This window comes from Branchiostoma belcheri, unplaced genomic scaffold (genome assembly GCF_001625305.1).
Source record: "Branchiostoma belcheri isolate BF01 breed outbred unplaced genomic scaffold, Haploidv18h27 scaffold16, whole genome shotgun sequence".
Taxonomy (NCBI): Eukaryota; Metazoa; Chordata; class Leptocardii; order Amphioxiformes; family Branchiostomatidae; genus Branchiostoma; species Branchiostoma belcheri.
Window position 1 is genome coordinate 1,808,999 of NW_017803046.1, and position 13,557 is coordinate 1,822,555.

Here is a 13,557-nt window from a genome sequence, read left to right on the forward strand (position 1 = left end):
AAAGCGAGGAAGACTACATTTCATCTCGCAGAATTCTGAGGAGAAAGATTTATGCTCTCATGTGGACATTAAATTTGCATTTTGGCCAGGTGTGACTTTGCTTATATGATGGCAGCTGTTGACAGTGTGTGCAGCTATATGATGTACCAGCTGGCACTACATTCAAGTCATTGATTGAACTAAGCATCTTACAAACATCATACAACATTTTTCATGAAAGTGTTCGAAATGTATAGTACTATACCTAAGGCTGAAAAAACATGTATATTTTGAGCAAAGACATCCTCCCATGGCAGGGTCAGCGGCTCCGAGTTCCTTCTCAGGGGCCGAGAAGGAACTCGGAGCCGCTGACCCTGCCATGGGAGGATGGAGCAAAGACTGCACATCTCTAACATCCAGCATGAGAAGTCAGGTCTCCTATAAGTATAACACACAGACACCTTTACTGTGCCTAGTTTGCCTGTCTGCATGATGCATACTCTTCTTGTATCAAAAGCTCTAATACCACAGCCAGCTTTTCCCTGACTCTATCTCCGAATCTTCAATCAAGTTTAGCAAAGCATGGTTTACCAAAGTCATTTCAACCTGCCTTCTTATCACACATGGCAGGAAGTCTGCATAATTGCCATCTTCTAGGAAGTCCTTTTTCGTTTGGCCTCACCTATTTAGTCACCTGTTTCATGGAGGTTTTGGTGGCTACTGTTGTGTGCTGCTGTTCCCTTGTTCTAGCGTGTTGACGCTATAGACCGTCCTTTCCAAGTTACAGTGGATGCCTTCAATTGCCACAATACAACAAGTGCCACGATGGCCACCCTCAGATCAAGTCTAGCAAAAATGCTGCCTTATTCCCTGGGAGACTTGTCTTCCTCTTGTAGCATTCTACAATGACTTCCTCTACAATGTTTTTTGACCAAAACAGGCTGTGAACTTGACCACTTAATTCTTTTCTCATCCCCTAAATTCCTTAGTTCCAAACATTTAATTTAAAAACTTGAATAATGATTCAGAAAATGTAAACTTTTCCCTGCAAGAGAATGTACAGATCTTCTAAGCTTGTTCAACATGTGAGCTCACTCAGACCAAAGTTGTACTGGTTTATGTTACATCTAAGTCATCAAGAGGGTGTTATATCCAAATTAAAGAAAGCTAAGATCTTAGAAACTGCAGGCAAATTTTTACTAGTATCTACTTCTGAATGTTTTTAGTTGTAGAAGATGAACTATAAATGAAAGTGCATGTACTGTATTCAATATCACAAGAAAGTGAACATCATATATTACCCTCTTCTCCTGTCATTCAAAAATTCTAATTGCAGCATAATTCATTCCATACTACAGCTTTCCTAAAAAAATCGAGTCTTCTGATCTGCCAGATGGGACAAATTTAGTTGGTGTTAAGAGAAGCAATCCATAAAGTGAAAGTCGCATTGTCTCAGCATCAAGGAAGAAGGCAATTTATGCTTGTGTTAGAAGATTGAAGAGAACCTCCTGTATTTAGGATAGTATCTATTGGCAAGCTAGCAGCTAACCCGGATTGATGGCTTACCCAAAGCAAAAGTACCGGAAACGCTTCCTGCAAAATCTTAATAACCATTATATTGTATCTAAATGTTTTGATAAACTGTTGCAAGCTGCACTACAGGGAGAGTACTATCCATTATTTGTGATCAGATCTGAATGTGTATTAATCATATCATTCCAAGGAGATGCAAACAGAGGATGGTTAAACAGCCCTGATGCATAGCAGACTAAAAACTAAGTCAATCAGCAATTGGCTCTAGGTGAACATTCTGGTATAATTGCTTTGATTACAATTAAAAAGACAGGAAAAGAGACTAATGCACACATTAAGATGTGAGTTGGCTATCCTTCCACGCTTGGTGGAAGAGATTTTCAAAATCATATATTTTCATGTCCATATTAACTCTTTCATCTCTTTTAATTGTAACCAGGGCAATGAAGCAATTAAGAATCGTTCCATGAATGTCCTAAACTAATGGTAGATTCAACAACAGCATTTACTTGCAGCATAAGTGAAGTTCAGGTGGGGAAGACAGATATGGCATTGATGTGAAACAATTGCCGACAGTTGTTGAATAAACTGCGGCTGAATGTTTGCGCTGCATGAGGTGAGGACCTGCATGCCTTTTTCTGTGAGGCATAGGCTCCTGCCATTTCAATTCACCGTTAATTGTAGCCGACCGCTTTAATTCAACGTTAAGGATTGTCATCAAATTTTTCATGAAGCGTAATTGGTCGCATTAATTCCATGCCACATTATTTCTTATCTTGAATTCATTGTTAAGCATTATTGAAAAATGCTTCTTATCGTATAGTTGAATGCCCAAAAATCAAAACGGTGAGTCCAAGGTCCACAAACTAGGTCCACACACAGATACCCCAAGAAGACAACTGAACATTCCAAAGAAATTGCTCCCAAAGAACAATTGTTACAGATTTACTGTTAGGCATTGCTCACCTGCCAAATTTACCGTTAAGCATTATAGGCCTTCCTGAATTTACTATTAAGCATTGCCAGCTTCGCTCTATGCCATCCCTATATAAAGATGGCCTCAGCATTTTGTACTGTAATCCTCATTGCCAAGCGAAGAAAACAATTACATACTACCCGCAAGAATGAGGAAAAAACAAGATAAAGGAGAAAACACTCGACAGAACAGTTCTCCACTTGGAGATTACAACATACGTTGTACACGTGATGGATGCATGGGCCTGGCAAAGGGCAGCTAGTCTGCCTGTCCAGCTCCGACTGCGTACATAGTACCCAACACATCTTACCAGCTTAACCAGGGCAGTAATTCAACTGATAAACCATATAAGGAATTATGCTTGGCTTCAGGACAGCTACTCTCAATGGCCATTCAAAACATGCCTGAAGTAATAGCTCCAACAATGTGTCGCTGTTTTTTTGCCAAACAAGTCAATTCAAACAAATTTATCCAAAGATTGCCAATGTTCCAAAGGTTACTAAAGCCAGGAGCTGATGTTGCCTAAAGCAGGCTCGTGTACACTGAAACCTACACCCCATTCCAGCGATAACCAGCTCAAATTCCTCTACAGCCAAATAACGGCAAACGTCCCTACAAAGCTTCCCATATACAGGAAAATGCCACAAGGGAAGGTCCTTCCGATTAAGAAAGAGAGATACAACCGTACCTGTGAAAGGTCTGCAAAGGGGTGGAAGCGGTTTTGGCTTGAAGGATCCCTGCTCCTTTATAAGCGAAGTGCCCAGCACTTTCGGTCCTCTTTCTTATGTGCTACTGACTGCTGCTTGTTGCACTAGCTCTTGCTAAAGTGGCCAAAGGCATTCCAGCAGAGGGCATTAATACCCAGATATGTTAATACAGATGGGGAGGGAGCACAGTTGGCTCCTCCTATCAGGTTTCAATGATAAGGTCCCATAACTCATCAACAGCCAGGGGTGTTGGGGAGAGGAAACACAGTGCACAGGAATCAACGGTGAAAAGTTCACCATAATCTCATTTTGACAGGACTAGAGAGCCAAGCCATACTTTCAGTACAGTGCATAGCTGAGTCCTGTCTCTTGCATGTTTTGCTGGATGGACTGGGTAGCTACACTGGGGGTAAACTATATGATGTATGTGACACCCACCTCTGCCCTGTGAGTGTAATACCACATGGGTGAGTGATGCAGCTGTTGTGGGTTGGACTGAAGTCAGTCTCAATTGCAGCCTGGCCAGATCCACAGCACTTGCTCAAGATGCAAGTGCAGTCATCCCAGAGGACATATTAGCCAGAAAGCGCCTGCTGGCAGACTTCAACTGCAAGCCCTTCCCTATACAAAATCCTCATGGAGGAGTAATTTGTAACACTGTCTACGTGGAGCTTTATTCAATGATATATTGTAGGATTCTATATGGAGGGAAAAGCTCAGATCCTAAAAAATCTGCACAGTGGTGGAGAACAATTTTGGATCTGCTATGAAATTTAGTTGCACACATGGCTATAGTTTAAAATTGTAAATTATGACAAAGACAAATAACATTCAACTAAGTGGTCTTTTATCTCTGTTGTTTGCTTTGTTCAATTAATGGAATGCTACTGCAATGTACTTTTTTTCTAAATTTCTGCTGTTTGGTCTTTTGTTTCATGCATAAATAGATGCGTTTATTGAGATTGCATTATTGCATTATTACAATACCTTTGAACATCACCACAGTACTGGTATTTCAGCATGGACCCAACACCTCAAAAGCATCCCATTAGGCCACACCAATTTAATTTCTTGGTTAACGGATTCGCCTCTTCATTTTTTTCTGATTTGCAAATAAAAATAAAAATTCAGAATCAACTGCAAAATGCTCATATTTTGCCCTGAACAGTTGAAAACAGTCCTTTTCATCCTACTTGTTACAGTTATTCCATCTTTCAATGCAATGGTATCATTAAAATTTCAAAATTCATTGTTTAAATTTTGAACCAGCCTGGTGTGTTGACTTCATGGCTCCTATCGTACCATTTTGGGCCATAATAGGATGCCTAGGCCTGTTTTTATTTTTATTTTTTATTCGCCCGCCCGCTCCATTATTTTTCTGGAAAAATCCGTTAACCAAGAAATTAAATTGGTGTGGCCTTAGCGCCTCTCTAAAATAGATCTTTAATGTTACATCCCTACAAGTCAGTACCCCTTCTACATCATCCTACATGTACCATTTCTAAATGCCTGTAATGATAGACAACATTAGGTGACAATAACCTAAATTCAACAACAGGCTATGCATTCATTACCCATCAACAACTGAATGGACAGGTGTCGATTAGGGCTGGTAGTGTAATGGGTTCCTAATGTGTGTGAGTGTGTGTGTGCGTGTGTGGCCTATGTGTATGAAAGCTAGCCAACAATATGTGATAATTTCTAAGTGACAAAATGTGGGAACACGTCATTGTGAATTATCACCTTTGTGTGTAATAGGAGGCTCTAATGCTAAGTTTGGGTGGGCCAGCAACATTCTTGATGGTAAATTCAGGAGAGCAAATTCAGGAGAGTTCATGAATTCTGCTATTTCCCTGCAATTTGTTCGTATGTGAACAGAAATGCTCAGTGTATATACTAAGTACAAGCAAATAAATTTTTTTTCAAAAGGACCAATCAAACATAATGATCAGAATAACGTTGATGTCTTGTCCACCTGTGTCTTAGCTATAGTCCAGTAACGAGACAGAAAGACAACTCAACCCTTGGGAGTTGACAGGTAACAGTTTACTCTGTTACACCTTCAGATAATGAGATACCCCTTGCTTGGATGAGTGACATGGGCTTGCTAATGATACAGTCCCTGAGACCTCATTACAGAGAGAGCCAGGTGAAAACATTGCCTGAAATAGTATCTAGGTGGAGAAATAAAGATGGCTGTTCAATTAGAACTCCGAACAGGTTCCTAAAAATTAATTTTGGTCATCCTGTTGAAATTCATCCTTGAGAAGAATTTCTAGGTTACACTTTCTACCTGACACAGGATATAACTTTATCATAACTCATCATGCCAGTAGCTCCATCATGTTTTTATGTCACTAACCACACAGTCAAAACAACTTATTGGCCAAACTTCCTGCTTTCATACATGACCAAGCATCTGACCCCTTATCAATAAACTCTAAAACAAAAATAACTACTACTACATAATGTACTCCAATACCGGTAATGAAAAGAGTCCTGCAGTTTTGCCAATGTGCAATGTGCACATACTAAGGCCACACCTATTTAATTTCTTGGTTCACAGATTCACCCGCTTCATTTTTTTCTGATTTGCAAAAAAAAAAGAAAAGAAACATTTCAGGCTCATACTTCAGGCTCATATTTTGGCACCAACAGTTGAAGGATGTCCCTTCTCTTCAGACTTGTTACAGTATTTCCATCTATCAATGCAGTGGTTTAGTTAAAAGTTTGAAATTCATTGTCTGGTATGTTGACTTCATGGCTCTTATCATAGCATTTGGGGCTCTCATAGGATGCCTAATAGGCCTGTTTTTATTCCTTTTGCCCCAGTGCTTCATGTTTTTTTCTGAAAAATCTGACAACCAACAAATCATATTGGCTTAACATAAATAAGACAGACACTGTCTCTGTCTCTATGACAACTCGTATATCCAAGATGCCTAGGGCCATAGGGCATAGAGCAGACGCTAAAGAAAGAAAATCTAATACCACAGTACAGTACAGGATCAAAAGAAACTAAAAACAGAAGCCTAAATCAGGGATCTAAAACAAAATGAGGTTAATTCTAACAGTATATTGAGCACTACTTTTAGCAAACATACTGTATGTGTAGGATTATCCTGTGTTACACAATCTCTCACTAATTGGCCCCCTTCCCCGTTCTGCGGGTCGCTAGGAGCACAATTTTAGTCAAGCTATGAAAAGAATGACTTTCTCAAGAAGAATCCATGTCCTTCCAGGAATTTATAAATAGCTGCCCATTCAGAGTGTGAAAACTTGAAGAAAACTGATCTTACTTTCCTTGGTTTGTGTTTATAGTCTGAAATGTGTTACAATCTGAAATGTGTTACAATCTGACTTTTTGTAGCCGGCTGCACATTAATTATGATTAATTCTGACTTTGGAAATAAACAAGGGACAAAACAGATGATCAAAAACAGGTTTTATACTCATACTAAGATAATTTTAATTACATGTACTAGTAGGCAAAATGATAAGTGGACTGAGTCTTCTGCACCTGTGTGCAGCGACCACCAGATGCACCACATGTCACAGCTTCTTTAACCTCTACTCTCTGCAGGTGCACCAAGTTGGCACACCTGTAACTCAGAGTGGTGAATGTTAGTTTTTTAAGATATGAATCATATTGTTGCTATGGCCTTGAGACTCATAACAGAAACAGATGACAGAAACTTTGTATACCAATTTGGAAGATCTCCATCTTAGATCAGTTGCAGAGTTCAGGCCTGGGTTGAATAGCGACTTGTGATTGCTAGGAAACGACTTTATAAAACTTTTTTTGGGAAAAAGGCAATTTTTTTTGTTAATACATGTATCTTGAATTTTCAGGTGAGGTATTCTACAGATCTTCTTGCTAAGAGGTAACGGACAATTTGTTCCATAGCATTAAAAAAAATGTCTGTATATAACGTCAGAAGTCTGTAACCTGAAGCGAACCTGCTTGATTGTTTTATGTAACACAATTATCAGACCAGACTATTCTGAACAAAAAGGTGAAATATGCACAAACGTAGCAGGGCAAGCATCCAGTCATGTTAAAGAAAATCCCTACCATTTATGAATAAAGCAACATTTCATAGTAAATTGTCTTCCTTGCAGTGTGTGGGAGATTGTTTTGCACCTTAGTGCTGGCTGTGTATCAACACTTCAAAGTACTAGTGGACCAGATGCGTACGTGTACTCAATAGATGACATCAGACATCCGAAGTCCAAACGAGCCGCTTGTGTCAGATCATTCCCATCGACGTACTTATGGCAGATGCATTTGAATGGGGTGACATAAGCGCACAGTGCGCTGTGACATCAGTCGTCTGCAGACCGAGCAAACCGCTTGCGTCAAATCATTTCCACTGAATGGTTGATGCGTTTGAATGTTTTTGACAACAGGTCAGATCTTGAACTTCAAGACAGACATATACTGACAGGTGCAATGGCAATGAGATGATATGCAAAGATATACTACACATGTACATGTATTAGTATCCTACAACACTGTATTTAGCCTGGCATGAAAATGTTATTATAGAAATTAATCCTCCAGGTATCACTAATCAATTTGCATTAATAAGAAGCCTCACAATGATGTGGATTAACTCTAAGGCCCATACAATTAAGGCCATGACACTTTCATGATTAAGACTGTCAGACTGTGAGGATAAAGAAGGCTGAAAAGAAGGAGCAATTATCATCATCATCATCCAGAATGTCTAATAAAATAAAAGAAAAAGCAAAACATTATCTAATTATAGTCATTTTAAGATGGCTGTCACTTCAAATGGTTACTAGTATTCTACATGTATTAGGAAACATAATTCTGATCCGTAAAACATGTTATTTCTGTTCCCTTGAGTTTTGGTCTGTCTAGATTTTTGGTTTACTGTTGCGAAGTCATTCACCATGTATGGAGTGTGTAACATCACCATATATAGGGATGGGTAGGCCATGGGCATACAGAGGGTGTGGCAATAGCCAAGGATCATTGAAGTGATATCAAGCCGACTTAAGTTGTGGAAATGTGGCTAAGATTACTGGTATCATTACCCTCTAATTCTACTTCAGCTGCATTAAAATCATTGACATTGTGCAAGAGGAACTCATCTGCTTATTTCTTTAAAATATGCATCATCATTATAATTCATAAATGAGGGGTTTGCATGTTTACAAATATCCGCAACTATTGCATATTAGAAGTGGCATGTACAAAATTTATGTCGTGCAGTATTTGATGAGATCACTAGAGAAATCGATATGCTATTATGGAACAAGGATATATGAACTAGAAACTTTCATTTTTACCTTGTTGCGTCTTCAATGCATTTTGTTAGCAAAGTAACACAAAGCTTTTCAGCTACATGTTTAAGTTCAAAAGAAAAAACATAATGTAAATTGTAGGTATAATTTCCTGCAGTCAAAATGCTGCAAATTCTTGCTAAAAGACTTCAACAGAAGATGCTAATTCTGTATGAAAAAGAAACCTTTCACACTTAACCTCCTGTAGTCCAATGCTTTCTTATACGACAAGATTATATTGGCATTCTCAACAGTAACGTTATATATTTCTTGGCCAATAACATGTGACATGTAAAGTGGCTATGTAGACTGGCTTAACAAATAAACTGTAAATCAAATGAAACACAACTTTCATCAAACAACTGTTTCCAAATTTTGATGGCATACAAGAAAACTTTGTTTTAATCTTAGGTCTTACCTTGTTGAATGCAGCAACTACTAACTTACTTAAACAATTCTTACACAAAGTGAGGGAGGCAATGCAAAGCGCAGATTAAACCAACAAAGATTTAAAGCATCGTAAAAGTGTTGTTGCCATGCATACGGAAAGTGTGTGCTTCAGTACAACATTTACAGCACATACCTTTACAAAAGTCTCCACCAAAGACGTGCTGCTAGTAGTCCCTTCAAGCTCCAAATGAGTGGAGGCACTTGTGGTGAGGAACTTGTTGCCGCTATGGCACCCCCTGCAGAGCAATGTGACAATAAACCCCCCTTTCAGCTGTTGCCGGGTGATCTGGTGGCAGCTCACTGGCCGGCCCTGGGCATGTTTGAAATTCAGCGAGTGATGGCGGACTTGCCAACGAATACATCAAAACACAGATCCAGTCCCATCAGCTGGGGAGAGACGAGCTGTAACACTGTCACGATTGCTTTGTTGCCAGCAGCTGCAGCAGATAAAGTGACACAGTTGGCCTTGTGGTTTTTTCAATTTGCCACAGGGCCAAACAGGAGCAGGCGACCAATGTCAGGGTTTGGGGAGTCAATGTGACACCGAGGGGTCACTTATGCCTGTGGGTGGCAAGGACGTGACTTTGTCCTGACATATGCTTTACTGTGTATGGACCAGAGATTTGTAAGCAAATCCCCGTATCTACATGTCATATTTCATACGAATGATAGAGAGCTGCAGGTGAAGGTATTAATTGTTGAAAAATCATGTTGCAGTTTTTTTTAATCAGCATTCCATCATATCATACCAAGGCACATATTTTTTGATATTTAAAAATTCAAAACTTTTAATGAGATATCTGTTTTAGTTGCACTATTATGTGGGGTGGCGAAGTGTATCAAAATCCTAAATGCTACTGGTGGTCTTGGGCCCATATTTATTGTAACATGTATAGGATACTATTAGGTAAACAAAAGGCTTAAGCAGAACCTGAGTAGATGTTACATGTGATGAGAGAACAAAACATTTACCGGTAAGGCTTTCATTGTTAGTACCCTTTATTTTGATATTTGTATAAAAATTGCTGACAAAAACAAGTCAGGATGTGAAAAGTACTGAATACGCTATTAAAACACAGTTAGTGGATGGAGAACTGTGCATATAGAAGTAGAAGTTTGTCTTCCATGCACGCCCCCTATGCTGCACCACCGAGTCTTGGTACTGCAGTATCCACCTGTGAGTGACTCTGTGTTTCAGACCCAGGAGAGGAGTTGGCTGGTGAAGTGAGACATCAGGGCAGGCAGATGACACACCCCTGCTTGTTGTTGTCCCCAGGGACACACCCTGGCAACATGTGATAGGGGGTCAGGGTTGATCTAACCTCACCCCTGACATAACATTATCCCAACATCAAACACATTCTTCCTCAGGCTGCCTGCCCCTGCCTGTCATCATCACTTGGCTGCTGGGGCGGCAATTATGAATACAAGTGGCCGTTAAACTGAATAATTAGCAGGGTTTGCTCAGACCCTAATTTCTGCCAGACAGCTCGTACACTTCAGTGAAAATCCTGTACGCTTCAGTGAAAAAACCTGCAGTGCCACAAAAATAGTGTAGAATTTCTTGTACAAAAGGTCAAGAGACGTTGACATGAGTATTCAAGAGGAGGATGCATGCACACGTGTAATTGTGTGTGGGTGTTGAAGCAGAGGTTGGTCACCTTAGATCTGCAGCCCACACAGTCAGAAAACTGAGAGTTAAATGAAGATCTTCCCTTAAAAGTCCATGTCTTAAAAGTGTCAGATAAAGGATTGGATAGATCCTAACTGATGAAGCTATTATAGGAGTATAGCTGCACTTTTAATAGAATGGAACAAAACAATCATGCTCCTGTTTAAGTGTCCTGCATTTAGGAGAGGTGTCAGATACAGAGACACTACAAGGTATAAATACTACTTAACTGTACTAAAACATGTATAAACAAACAACCATGTGGCAAAAAAACAGCCTGTTGTTTTTACCAGTAATTGATTTAATGCTTAATATATAATATTATGAACCTTTTGCAAAACAATTCAACAAAAACAAATAAGATTAGGAATTCAGAATGTTGTATATGTATAATAGAATATAAAACAGCGTCATAATTGTCACACACAAACCACAAGTTTGTTTTCAAGACTTTCTTGTTTGGTACCATTGCCATGGCTTAAGCTTAAGTTAATTGGCTGTCGACTTACAACTTGATGCAGGCAATTACCACAGCTGGTGCCCCAGGCTGTTTGGCACAAGGTCCATTTTTGTTTTGGTCGAAGTAGTTTCTTAGAAATCAGTAAAGTGCAATGAACAAGGGACAAAGTAGTAACGCAAAGGAATAACAAATCTGCTGCGTCATAGTTTTGCTGTGGGCAGGTCACTGCTAAAATTCAAAAATCAAACTACAAGAATAATGTAAACATTTGCAGATTTACAGTAACTGTTCATGTACTTGCATTGGAGTAAAAAACATGGATGGAGGGGATTTTAGTGACAGGTGCATAATGACACTACACTGAGCAACACCTGTATAGAAATCCTGGACAAGTATATTGCATTTTTTTAATTTACAAAAAGAATTCAAAGTAGGCATAGAAACTTTTGTCAAATAACGTTATGCATGTATTTGAACACAAATTAAGTAACACCAGTGAGTGTACATTGTGAGGCATGGACTCTCCTCTTTACGACAGGCATGTCCTGATGGTCCAAAAGTTAACCAAACAGCAGATGTACCCCCTGGATAAACATCTGCAGACAACGGGTCAGGTTTCAGGAGACCCATGTTACCATGGCAACACAGGGGCCCCACCCCTCAGCAGCAAACAATACTTTCAAGGGACACTTGAAATGAAAATGACAGCATCTTTAGAGTTAATGTTACAAGTAGTATAATTTTCCTGGATTCTGAACATCTGAAATATCTAATTTGCACTGTAATTTGCACTTATCGAGTACGCTCAGATATGCAAATTTAAGAGACTCCCAACCATAAAATGTTGCAAAATGATGTTTTAGCTCCATATGTGCAAATGTCAAAGAGGTCACCAGTCAGGTCAGAGGATTGTTCAATGTCAAGTGGTCTTGGAGTGATACTTATTTTTGCAATATTGAAATCTGATTTTGACTCTCTTAACCCATGTTCATTTAATCATTATGGTAAACAAAATCTGCAATTTTGCTGCATTTCCTCAAGAATTTGTCAAAAATCCAAGCAAAACTGAATAATTCTTGCTCCTTTTAGTTGTATCATGTTGCTATCTACATTAATACAAAACTGCTTATAAGTTCATTATCCACTTTTATGACAAGAATAAACACAAGTACACATTCCAATGTCATAAACTGTACATGATTTAGTATTCCGTTAGAAATGACTGACCGATGACATACCAGCAGGTGACAGCTGTTGTCAGGGGTAACAGGTGACAGGGTACTTGGGCATGTGTGACCTTGGTGTAGGGGTCATTGTGAACAGGAGTGGGATAGAAAAATTATAGTTTTATCCAACATGAATGAATAGTTAAGTGAATAACACAGTTGCAAGGGCTGTGCCAATAGGTGATGGCTAATATTCAATTTCAATTTCAAAATTAAATGTTATTGCTATTTATCTTATGTCTAGGTTACACACATTTGGGTGTCATTTTTTCCCAGAACAATCTAGTGACCAGTAATAGTAATAATCATCAAAATTGCTGCATGTTTTTGTTAGGATTTTAAAAGGGATTCTTTCCAAGATACTGTGTTGAAATTAAAGGTCATGGGATATCATTTTGAACAGAATAAAAAAAACATCAAAATAATTTGGTTTGGCCCAAGACACAAAGGTTAATGACCTAACCAAAAGTAATCGTTTTTAATTTTGACTATTTTTTTTTCATTTAAATAGTTGAAAATAGACATCTAGAGTATTGTTGTTCAAGTCAAGGGCATTAAAAATCATCCTGTACAACTGTTAGAGGAAAATGTTGACTGGAAATTCTGCAGCCAGACTGCTGATGGTCGATGGACTGGAGTTATGCTGGTTGAAGCACTTGTGGCATGGGGTCAGGACCACCAGCATGGTCAGTGTCCCTGAGTCCTGCACACGTCACTCCACAGATCCGCACTGCAGCCCCAGGCCTCGCTCTCCAGCTGTACATTTCTCTTCATCCTCTCAGTTTGAGGGAGCGTCAGTATCAAAGGCACTGGTCCTGTAGTCTACTGGATTCCAAGGTTGGGGGTTGGTTGGCATGTTGCACTGGGAAATTTTGAACTTCAAAACCCCCTGAAATGGTTTATTTCCAATGGTTTCAGCTTGATTTTAAATTCTGTGGCACTGTTGACAACAAAACATGTCGTGAAGCTTCGGTTTTTATCTGTGAAGTGGGATGGAATGGTTGAAATACTTGTCCCTTTTGTGCAAAAAAATTCTGCCCTAGGAGGGAAGAACAGATGTCATAGGGAGTTACACTTCAGTCAAACATACCAGAAAAAGTTGCTTTTAACTCAAACTAAAGGCTTTTAATCTTTAAACATTAAAACTTTTATTCTAAACTTTAAAAATTAGCATAAAGTTCTTTTGCATCTTAATGTAATGACGTACATGTATGATTGCAACTAACTCCACACCTTGGGAA

The 13,557-nt window shown here is 39.1% G+C and overlaps 1 protein-coding gene across 2 annotated transcripts in view; it reads right to left on the reverse strand.

Annotated features, from left to right (window-relative positions):
• Positions 1-9,174, reverse strand: part of LOC109466049 (myocyte-specific enhancer factor 2A-like) — a 58,185-nt gene extending 49,011 nt beyond the window's left edge. The window contains exon 1 of one of the 2 annotated variants that reach the window (XM_019763590.1): positions 9,092-9,174. The gene's annotated coding sequence lies outside the window, so the exon portion shown is untranslated. Of the gene's footprint in view, positions 1-3,176; positions 3,326-9,091 lie in introns of those variants that run through there. The other variant, XM_019763587.1, reaches the window with a different exon arrangement.
• Positions 9,175-13,557: the final 4,383 nt, after the last annotated feature.